We start from the raw sequence: 11,551 nt of genomic DNA on the forward strand, positions 1-11,551 counted from the left end.
TTGCAGAATTTTTCTCCCAGTTAGGTCGACCTGTTGAAGGAGTAGGTCGACCAGAATCCTTTTCTGATGCATTCTGGAGGCTTTTTCACAGATCAGGTCGACCTAGTTGCCATGTAGGTCGACCTAACAGACTGATGTGAAGATTTCTTCATTTTGAGTCGACCTAAATGGTCTGTGAGTCGACCTAGCAGAGGTATATGGATTTTCCTTCATTTTAGGTCGACCTAGGTTGATAGTAGGTCGACCTAACTGCTGATTTTCTGCATTTTTCATGTCCAGCTTGAGTTGAGTCGACTTATATGCCAAGTGGATCACCTTGTGCTTGCTTTCATGAGTGATCAAATTCCTCCTTGTTGTTTGAATGCTCATTTGAGTTTGCCATAAATCAAAAACATCTTTGAGTGTAATCTTGTATTCACAGGTTCTACATAATTTACACAAATACAGAACATTACAAATTAGCAATCTTTGAGTTCGAGCTAGATCAAAAACTTGTTAGATATTACATTTTTCCGAAGTAGGAAATTACGGTTGGTTGTTTATCATCTGCTGTCTTCAAAACCTTGTTAGATATTACCTTTTTCCAAAGTAGGAAAATAAGGTTGATTGTTTATCATCAGCTGTCTTTGCCTTTTCCTTTTTCTTTGCCGGGTTTGCACTTGACTTGTCATTATTTGCTAAAAATGGTTTCAAATCTGATGAAATAGCTTCATATTCACGCTTGATTGGAAACTTGCTTACATTTTGAGAAGGGGGAGAGCCACTGAATTTTAAGTCACTTTCACCCTCCTCTGTTTTCGCTTCTTCAATGAGGTCTTTCGTTGGTTCGGTTTTGACAGGTTCATGAGATAATGTTTTATGCTCTGGCTTTGTGTCTTGGAGTGTTTCCTTCTGTCTTTACTTGAATCTGCCAAACGGCATGTTGCAAAGTAAAGGTTTTCAATATTGACGATAAAGTCCAACAACAATCTTTCAAAATCATGTTCACTTATTGAGTAACGACAAATATAGATTCGAGCGACTCAGTAAGAACATTTAATTCAATTATTAGATTGGTGAGAAGCAACATTAAAGGAAAGATCAATTGTCATACCTCCTTTATACACTCAGGCCCATTAAATGATGGCTTACCCATGGCAGGTGTTACAGGGTACCACGCCTGGAGATTAAAATATTGGCGAAAACCATGAATACAGAGTCATACTAAACTAGTAAACCTTAATATCAGAACAAATAATAAAACAAAGAAGTTCAACACTAATGAAGAAAATAGAAATTTAGTCTTAATTTTTTCTGCCTCAAAGCTCATACCAAATCAGATTCTTCATATGGCTTCATCACACTCTTAAAACTGGAAGCGCTGCTTAGCCAGGTATCGGATGAATTCTTGTCTCCCAAAATAACAGGCATCCTGTCTAAAGACACACATTTGAAGTACATATTAGGTATTTTTACCTATATAATACACGGTCACTAAAATATGGTGTATATTCGGGCAGTCACCCTCAATTGGTAAAATCCAAAGAGGGGTACCCAATTCCCCTTGGTAGGTTTATAATCTAACAGATCACGAGAATCCCGTGGATGTGAACCTAAACTCATTAAACCAAAGAAGAAAAACATGACTACATTTTCCACATAGGTCATTATTTAGCTATATTTCAATGTAAATACACATGAAGAAAAATATTTATTTTGTCTTAAGATATATTCTTCCTTTCATAGTCCCTGCTTTCGTCAAACCCCAACCTGCATTTACCCTACTATTTTGACCGAAGTTACTAAAAAATCATTCTAAACAAATAAGTCAACTTTAATATTCTTTTCAGAGTCAATAATATCAACCTGAAACTATCTTGGCATGTCAACATTGAATGCATGACTCACCATGAAGCCACTGGAAAGCTGAAGAGGAAGAGGTCGTAACAATAGTAAATGTGTAAATTATTTCACCTGCAGTTAAGAATATTTACATTAAAATCAACAACTGTACGAAGATAGATTAGCATTATCTTTCATGCAGAAAAATATCAATTTCCAACATTCTGTAGAAATTCTTACCTTCGGAATTTTGCCAGGAGTCATATAGAGCAGCAAAAACTAGAGGCCGTCCATCTTTGAAGTGAATATAGTAAGGCTGTAAGGCTGTTTCTTTGAACCATCTTGTTTCCACTCATAAAAACTTAAACATATACTTAAAGTAATTAATTCAAAGAACTGAACTTAAAGTCGATAATAAGACGATAATAGACATAATAGGCAAAAACATTAGGAAACTTAGACAACTGCAGAACATTAGGAAGTTAAACACACCCTTCTACTGCAACAAGGCATCTGTTTTTAGGAAGTAGGCGACGGAATGAAGCTTTCTCATCAATGGATTCAGATCGAGCATTAAACTGCAGAACATAACACGAATCAAATCAGACTAAGTATTCCACTAGAAAGGATTATATTTTATAGTAGCGGCATTGTAGCGTACAAACTGCAGTAAAAAAATATGAAATCAATTAATGCATATCATATAATTTGGTTTTAATATGTTTCTAGTCCAAGAATTTTCCATTTGGTCCTCCATTTTCAATTATTTGTTTCCACACAAGTTCTCTATAAATTATTTTTTGCATAACTGTACCTCCATTAAATTTCACTATTGAGTGCCCATGTGGCATACATAACAATATACAATTTGGTAAACAAAAGTAGTTTAGAGAACTTGTTTGGAAATCATGATATTATTGAGGGACCAAAAACTTAATCAAGGGACCAACACCAACCAATTAGCAACCAAAAAAAAAAACTTGTGGAGATTCCTTAGAAAAAAATGAGAGAATTATAAAAGCAAAAATGAGTATTAAACCTTGAGATATTGGTCAATGTAAAATGCAACTATTTAACTTCTTATCTTAGCTTCTTAGCAAGATTTTCCTTTTAACCATAAACTATTTAGTAATTACATATTATTGAGACTACCTATTTAAACACTAATGAAGTTAACTCTAACCATGTATCCACTCAAAAGTTTTGGCAAAGATTTGACACAGATTTTCTTTCTTCAAGCTCATTATCCCCAAAGAAAAAGGACATTAACAGCAAAAACTGCAACTAAGCACCCAGAACCCTAGAGACTTTGCCGATCTCTTACTCACTAGGTGAGTCACGCACGCAGCATAGATCAAAGGATGCAATAATATTATAGCATAAATCATGTCTATTGAAACAAAAGAAGAGAGAAGGAAAAAAACTATATAAACCTCCAATTCGTAAGTACCTGTTTCCTTTCTTTTATACTGTTTTATTTTCATTTCAACTAATAAACACAATAGAGTATAGATTCAATTCTTTGCTTACCATTTTTTTGTACAACATTTTTCAAACAAACTCAAAATTAATAAAATACTAATATACAAAAACAATCCCTAACTATCCTTCTATCTTCTCTCTATCACAATTACTCATTATTCACTTTTCATCTTTTTATCAACAAAATTCTAAAATGAACACAAATTTACCATCTTGTAATGATCAGGTTTGTCTGTTTTCCTAGGCACAAAATCACAAAATTCTATAAATCACCTACACCAGAAACACTACACCAACACTGACACACAAAAGTAAAACCTAGTTCTATAATAAGCAGTTGCAACTTGAGAAATTGATAAAAGGATTCAAATAAAGTTGGAAGCGAAGAGAGGAGAATCTAGTTACCGGTCGATATGGAGAACGCGGGTAGGAGCGGTGGTACGGTGGCAGGCTCTCGGAATGTCATCGGCTCTTAGACTGCAACGAGTTCTTCCGCACATTTTTTTTCTTTCTCTAGCTGATTTTGATGGGTTTTTTTTACTTTGGTTGAGGCGGGAAGGGAAAGTTCCAGAGACAAAGGTAAGTAAGGAAAGTACTACAAAGGGTTCTCTTGAACCGGTTCAATCGGTAATAGTAACTAGACTTTGAACCGGTTCTCTTGAAATATTTTATATTTTTTAATTGAATTTTTAAATATTATATATATATATATATATATATATATATATATATATATATATATATATATATATATATATATATATATATATATATATATATATATATATATATATATATATATATATAGTGGCGTCTAGGGTGAGTCATTAAACAAGTGGTTCATCGGTGGTCAACTTTTAGAGACCATCAGATTTATTTAAAGGCTTCGATTAGTTAAGGAAAAAATTGATAACAGCTTTAGTTTTCCTCACACAATCCTTCCACCCACTTTATCTCTAGTTCTCTCTCGCCCAACAAAAAGCCATTAACATGCTACCCGTCTTTCCATGGTTCAATCAAAATTATCACTTAGAACATATGTTTTTTTTCTCATGATTATATCATTTTGTATAAATTCTTGATCTAATTCAGTTAACGTATTGCTTTAACAAAACTTATTTCAGTGTTACTTTTTTTAGTTTTTTTTAAATTTTTTAAAAGACAACTTTATTAATACTACACTGCATATAGCAAACAATACAGTCATCTCATTCCATTACAAAAAAAGCTTACAGCGGTAGCAAACAATACATAATGCATTTTTTATACAATTAAAACAGTCATCTCATTCCACTACAAATCTATCTAGCCCCAACATTTGTATACTTCAACGCCAAATTATGTCCTCGTTGCCAACACTCCATTCTTCTTGATTTGTTTTAATTGAGTTTTTGATTTATAATTGCGCTTTTACATCTCCTCTAGGTAAATTTAGTGACGTGATTTGCATGCCACTAGGCAGTGACATATAAATCACGTCACTAATAAAAATGCTTTTACTGACCCAATTCTGCTACGCCTGCTTTGACTGAAAACCCATTAAACTCTGGTCTAAATGTTGCGACGTGATTTTCACTTCACTAATTAGTGAAGTAAAAATCACGTCACTAAAAGTTGCCACCTTGCCTCCTGCGACGTAAATGATCACGTCGCAAATAATGATTTGTGAAGTATTTTTTCTGTTTCTGGCGTGATAATCACGTCACTACTGAACTCTTTTTTTTGTAGTGAAAATCATAATTATTCTAATAAAAACTGGAACAGTATAATAATCCAGGATGATTATAAATTAATATATACAAGATTTTGTTTATTATTTTGAACAACGATACTATAAATACATAATTTCATTACAAACGCAAAAATATATATAAGGTAAGTTCTGAAAACTTCTAAAAAAATGGTATCATCTAAGTAAAAATTCACAATTAAATGAGAAAACTATTAATTTTTTTTGTTAATTTTAAGTAAAATATAACAATTAAATAATAATACTATTAAATTTATAATTATAATAAAAAGTATCAATCAATATCATAAATGATAACAAATTTTAATGTCAACATTGATAAATATATTTATCAGTTTTTTACAAAATAACTGGAAATGTGAGAATAACATGTAATTTTTCTAGAGACCCAAAGAATTCTACTGTAGCAATCCCATGTTGTCAATGACCAACTTCCCATCATTTATTTCAGAAACTCAGATGATTAAAATCAATAAACATGAAAACACATAGACAAATAATGTTTAGTGAAGAAGATGAACTGTTTCTAAAACAATTTCTGAATACTTCAAAAAGAGAGAAGAACTTGTGTCAAGGAGGATCAAGTTTAGACCCCGTGTATTTGTAGAGGCTGGTGGAAAAGGTAATGAGTTACAACAAAAAACTGTGATGGATCTGAAATAAACTTGCAAAACCTCAACGCTCAAGCCGTTGGAGAGTTTCACATCGAACAGTGATGGATCTGAAATGACAACAACAGGTTCTTAAAAATTGAAAGAGAAACCATTAACAAATACTTAATTAACCAAAATAGTTTTGTTCTTGGTTGCTCTGCTTTGAAGAAGCAATATAGAGATGTTCTTAAGATCGAGTGACCATTAATAATCAACATAAATCACTAACCTTCAACACTAACACAAATCAAATTTATTTGTATAAATAAATCATTAAAAATTTACAATAAACGAAAATTCTCATGTTAAAAGGAGAGCCATAATACTTTCCTCACTAACCTTCAACAAATCCCTGCAACAAAATCAAACCCAAACTTTAGTTACCTAAATATAAAATCTAATGATAACTAATAAACTATAATCGAATCTCTAACCTCTTTTTCACGAAAATCAAATTTCGTATCGTTTCCTATTATTGCTATTAAGATAAGGGATCAGATTTGAGCGACTGAGAATTTTGACGATGGAAGATTGAAAGAAGGATAACGGTCAGACGATGGTGACCTTTTCATGATCTTTGAAGATTGGGTCGTTGAATCCAAGTTTCTGTGAAAATCAGTAAGCATGGAAGATTAGGGAGATCTGTGAAGGTTTAGGGTTGATTATGATTATTCATCAGAGTTCTTGGAATACGTAAAAGAGCAATAATGTAGCATTGGAATTTACAGATAAAATGGAGCGTGATTTGACTACGTTGGAGAGTGGAAAAAATTGGAATAATAATGAAGATTGAATTAATTAAATAATAAAGTTTATAAACTGTTTTAATTAGGTAATTATTATATTAATAATAGATTGGAATACTAACGAAAATCTGAAATAAAATAAAAAATAATTAAAAAATAAATTATAACAAATATAGTAAGATTACTTAAAATAGAAAATTTTAAAAGAGAATAATACTCATGCACTGACAGTGTAAAGATATTTTACACTCTCAGTTAATCATAACCGTTAAATTTTTATAAGTTGTTGACTTTTACTTTAAATGCATATAAAGTAATATCAATGAGTGATTGTGATGTGCCGACCGTGTAAAGTATTTTACACTGACAGTGTATAACAATTAACCTCATTTTAAAATAGTAAGGTGTCTAAAATACTGACACTTGGCAAATTTGCCCAAATTCTCATTTTGCTTTATTATATTGTATGATAATAATTATAAGAAGACTTAATTATAGTTTTAATCCATTTATTTTCCCTAATTCTTAAAATTGGTCCCCCTATTTTAAATTTAAACAGTTTTGGTCCTCCTATTTTAGATTTAAACAGTTTTGGTTTCCTTTTCATACCATTGCACTTAAAATTACCGATGCTTTTACTTTTTAAATGAAAAATTACTTATAAAACATGACAAATTGTCGTATATAAAGATATTATTGAACTTTGTTGATAAAAATATAATTTAAAAAAACAAAAAATATCATCGATTTTTTATGAAAAAGCATGAGAGGGAGACTAAAATAGTTTGAATTTAAAATAGGGGCATCAAAACTGTTTGAATTTAAAATAGGGCAACTAATTTCGTCAATCAGACAAAATAGGGGGACTGATTCGGTGAATCAGACAAAATAGGGGACCAAAAATAATATTAATAATAATAATAATAATAGACTTTTAAATTTTATTTAAAGTTAATGATAAAAATAGTAAAATACTTTCAATATTATAATGATATAAATGGCTTAATTAAAGACATAAAAAAAATTGTGTAGGTTTAATAGAAATGAAAGGTTTTGAGATGTATTTTGAGAAGTGCCACATATGAATATTGATGACGTGGCGAAAATGATTTTATGTGGCAAATAAGGTGGGATACTGTTTATTATATATATATATATATATATATATATATATATATATATATATATATATATATATATATATATATATATATATATAATAGATAAATAAAGAGGACCGAAGACTCTAGTTTAGTCCCTCACAAAAACTGAAAATGTATTCCTTCTAAAAAGTAAACCAACACACACTTAAATCTTTAATGAAGAACGAATGATATGTGTAACAACCTGGACCCCTCGCAAGGCAATACCCAACACTGCCATCTCACGATCTTCTATACCCCCTATTTAGTAGAGTTTTTGCCTTTCGTGGGATTTGAACCATGTACCCTGGGGTTCAAGTACATGTTGCAAACCTAGTTTATTGTGGAACTTACGTGTTTTTTTGTTAGGGTTTATGCGTGTTAATTGTGAGTCTCTATAATATCATCTTGATATAAGAGTAGGACTATTTCTATTATGTTGTAAGTTTTTTCATTCATTCATTCATAAGCTTTTAAGCATTGAATGATTGTGTGTCACTCATGTAGCTTTTGATGCATTGAGTTGACTGTGTATTGCTTGTTTATCAAGCTATTATTCTTGATCGAAGCTTTTAAGCAAGATTAAATATTGTTCTTGATTGAGGGGTTTCTTAACCAAGTATTTCTTTGTATTTGAAGACTTAGGTGAAAGATTGTCAATATCAGTAACTGGGACTAAGATTGTGAGACATCGTTGCGGTGATTGGGAGTGAGAGGGGTTTCTCATATCTAAGAGGTTCCTAGGTAGAAGTTGGATTGGGTAGGGATTAAGTGAGAGGTTGTAAACTGGGATTGTTTATCTTTGAGTTAATATTAGTGATAGTGGATTTCCTTCCTGGCTTGGTAGCCCCTAGAGTAGGTGTTGTTGTACACCGAACTGGGTAAACAATTATGTGTTCATTTATTTTTTAGCACTTTTAAATTGTATTTACCTTGTCTTTGTGTGTTGTTCAGATTTCAGTGTCTCAACATTTGTTAGGACATCAGATATTTGCATACTAGAATTTAAATTAGTATCAAAGAAAGCATCCTGCTATGTATCTGGGTGAGATTAAGGGAAGAAACTTTCTGGCACAATGGACAGGGAAGGAAGATTTGTGAATAGACCATCCATTCTTCATGGAACTAACTATAATTATTATATTATTTAGTAATTAATTAATTGTGTGATTTTGTGAACATATATGTTATGTGTGTTGGGTTATTGAGTGTGAAAATGATAGAATGTGTAACTGGGCCTAATAATATGTTAGGAAGAGTAAAAGTGAGGGTAAGGGTTAGTAAGCCCATTAGAGATAATTATGTAGTAAGAGTTTTAGACAAAACAAGAGAAAATAGAAAGTTAGAAATAGAAGTGAAGAAAATAGGAAAAGAAGAGAAAGAAGAGAAAGGGAGAAGAGAAGAGAAGAGGAAACCCTAGAAGAGAACTTCATCTAAGGTAACGGTGTTTTTTTTCATGTGATTATGGGGTATATGATATATGTAATGGGTAGTAACATGTGTAAGATTTTGGGATTACAATTTTTAGTTTTTGACATGTTAGGATTTGATATGGAATCCATGAAATTAATGATTCAATCATGTTTTGATGTTTGCAAATGAACCTACATGTTAGATATAGGTTATAATACCTTAAATCGCATAAAAACTGATGTTAAAACGTATTTTGAGTGAAGAAATCACACAGGAAATCATTCTGTCCGAGCAGAATTTTCTGCAGGTTGCAGAGTTCGCTTAGCGAAGTAGCATGGGAGCAAAAATTTTGTAAAATTTCAAAAACTTATAACTTTTGTGTTAGACGCTTGGCTTACGTATCTAGAAGGGGGTGAATAGATACTTCAGAATTTATTCGGATTTTCTTAAAAAATATGGCGAAAGCTGTCATACCCCAAAACTTACCCGATCAGCTTACGACTAGTTAAAATTAATTCCTTAGGGATTTATCAAAAAAAATAGGAGTCACTGGGTTTAACATCTCTATTGTTAAACCTGTCCTCTTATAAATTGGTTAAAATAACATGAAGGTGTGGATAGCAAACAATTTTAAATCCAATTTGTTTCTGTGCCCATCTGTTTATTTTAAAGGTTTTAATTAATTAAGCATTCATTCATTCATTTCTAATTGGTTGGTTATTTGATATTATCCATGTATATTATTTATGAAACTTCTTATTTAATCATTTTATATATCTAATATATTATGATTAATCTATTATTGTTACTAACTACCAATTATTATTGTTTTAATATTATTGTTAATAGGCTAATTATTAGGGTTATTTTTAATTAGGATTAATTACTAATTATCAATTATTATTATTATTAATATCATTATTATTAATATAAGGTTTTTTATTATTAAGTAAATTGGACTGGTTCAAGTAAGTGGGCCGGTTAGTGACTGGAATGGGCTTAGCGAACTGGGTTACTGGATCTTGGGCCAAATAGGGTTAGGGAGTGGACCGGGTCAGTACCGACCCGGATCCTGTTCATCACCTTCCTTGCGCAAACCCTAAGCGCAGCCACCGCCATCTTCAACGCAAACCCAGGCCCAGTGAATCTTCAAACTCAATCACAATCAAATCTTGACAAAACAAATTCATACTCAAAACCAAAATGAAATCAAATAAATTTTCCATTAATTCATCAAACCAATTACAATCTGAATTAATTTACATGAATCAATCTTAAATCTAATCTAACCTAAAATAAATCTAAACCCTAAGTATAAATCTAAGAGAAGAATTAGATGAAAGAATTTTTTTTGGAGGCTTGAGGAATTTCTGGAGAGGGACGAACTCGAACCTAAATACCTTGAAGCTTTGCCACCCTCATCTCCGAACCTGCGAAGCCAAGAAGAAGAAAGGGATTAACGAAAGGAGCTCACACGATCCAACATTCAAGACGTAAGGTACCAAAGATTAGACCACGTAGCTTAAGCTTTCGATCTGCATGCTTGATTTGTTATATGTCTTTTGAATCTGGGTTTTAAAGGGGTTAGGGTTCTTGAAAACGAGGGTTAGGGTTCGTCCTTCAAAGGACTTAGGGTTAGGGTTCTTGGTCTTTTTAGTGAATCTGGGTTTTCTGGGTAGAAATTGTTGAAGGTTTGAGTTCTCCGGTTGAAGATCAACTGGGAATTGGGGATTTTCGGTGGTGCTGTGGTGGTTTAAAGGGTGGTGTGTGGTGGTTTTCGGGGTGGCGTGCTGGGTTTCGTTGAAGGTGAAGGAAGAGAGAAGAGAGGATTGAGAGAGAACAAGGAGCGAAGAGAGAGAGAGAGAGAGAGAGAGAGAGAGATGGACCAGAAAAATGAAGAGTGAAATTGGTTTTTGTGGTTAATTCCCCCCCCATCCGTTGGATGAACGACGCGTGGCCCTCCCATGGCCACCTGTTGGCGTATCTGGACATGATCCAGTACGCGTTCTCTCCTGTGCACCCTCGCCCCAGATCACATGCAGATCGTCTGCTTCATCTAGATCCAGATCAAACGGTCACAGCCTTGAGCGTACACCATAACATGGTACACGCACACCCACGTAACCAAACGAACCTTTAGAATAGTTGGGCCCAGCCTTTTGCTATTCACACACCTTCAAAATTACTACCCTTCAATAAAACGTACCCCCCCTGAAAATAAAATAAATTAATTTATATGTTAATCTTAATTCTTACTTAATTGGTTTCATAAGTTTTTCTTCGATCCGATTATATCTAATAATCGCGTTGGTGAAAAATTATATTTTTTATATAATGATAATTGGATTAATCTTATTTTAATTAATTAAGGATTTATTCGCTAATTGTTTTAATCGAATCAATCGATTGCGATGATTAGCGACAAAATTTATTTTGTCAAGCGAATTAAGGTTCAAATTGTTAACCGTTTTAATCGATTGTGATGGTTAATAATAAAATTATTTTATTTTTAAACAATTAATAATTTAATTTAAAATACATTTA

General features: G+C 32.3%; 1 long non-coding RNA gene and 1 pseudogene across 1 annotated transcript; both read right to left on the reverse strand.

Annotated features, from left to right (window-relative positions):
- Positions 1–1,087: 1,087 nt before the first annotated feature.
- LOC131646049 (uncharacterized) lies at positions 1,088–3,803 on the reverse strand (annotated as a pseudogene).
- Positions 3,804–10,211: 6,408 nt separating this feature from the next.
- On the reverse strand, positions 10,212–10,866 carry LOC131646050 (uncharacterized). The gene is made up of 2 exons (XR_009297269.1): positions 10,522–10,866; positions 10,212–10,437 (listed from the first exon to the last, which is right to left on the reverse strand). It is a non-coding gene; the product is annotated as an uncharacterized LOC131646050 (long non-coding RNA).
- Positions 10,867–11,551: the final 685 nt, after the last annotated feature.

The sequence above is a fragment of the Vicia villosa genome, linkage group LG2 (genome assembly GCF_029867415.1).
Source record: "Vicia villosa cultivar HV-30 ecotype Madison, WI linkage group LG2, Vvil1.0, whole genome shotgun sequence".
Taxonomy (NCBI): domain Eukaryota; kingdom Viridiplantae; phylum Streptophyta; class Magnoliopsida; order Fabales; family Fabaceae; genus Vicia; species Vicia villosa.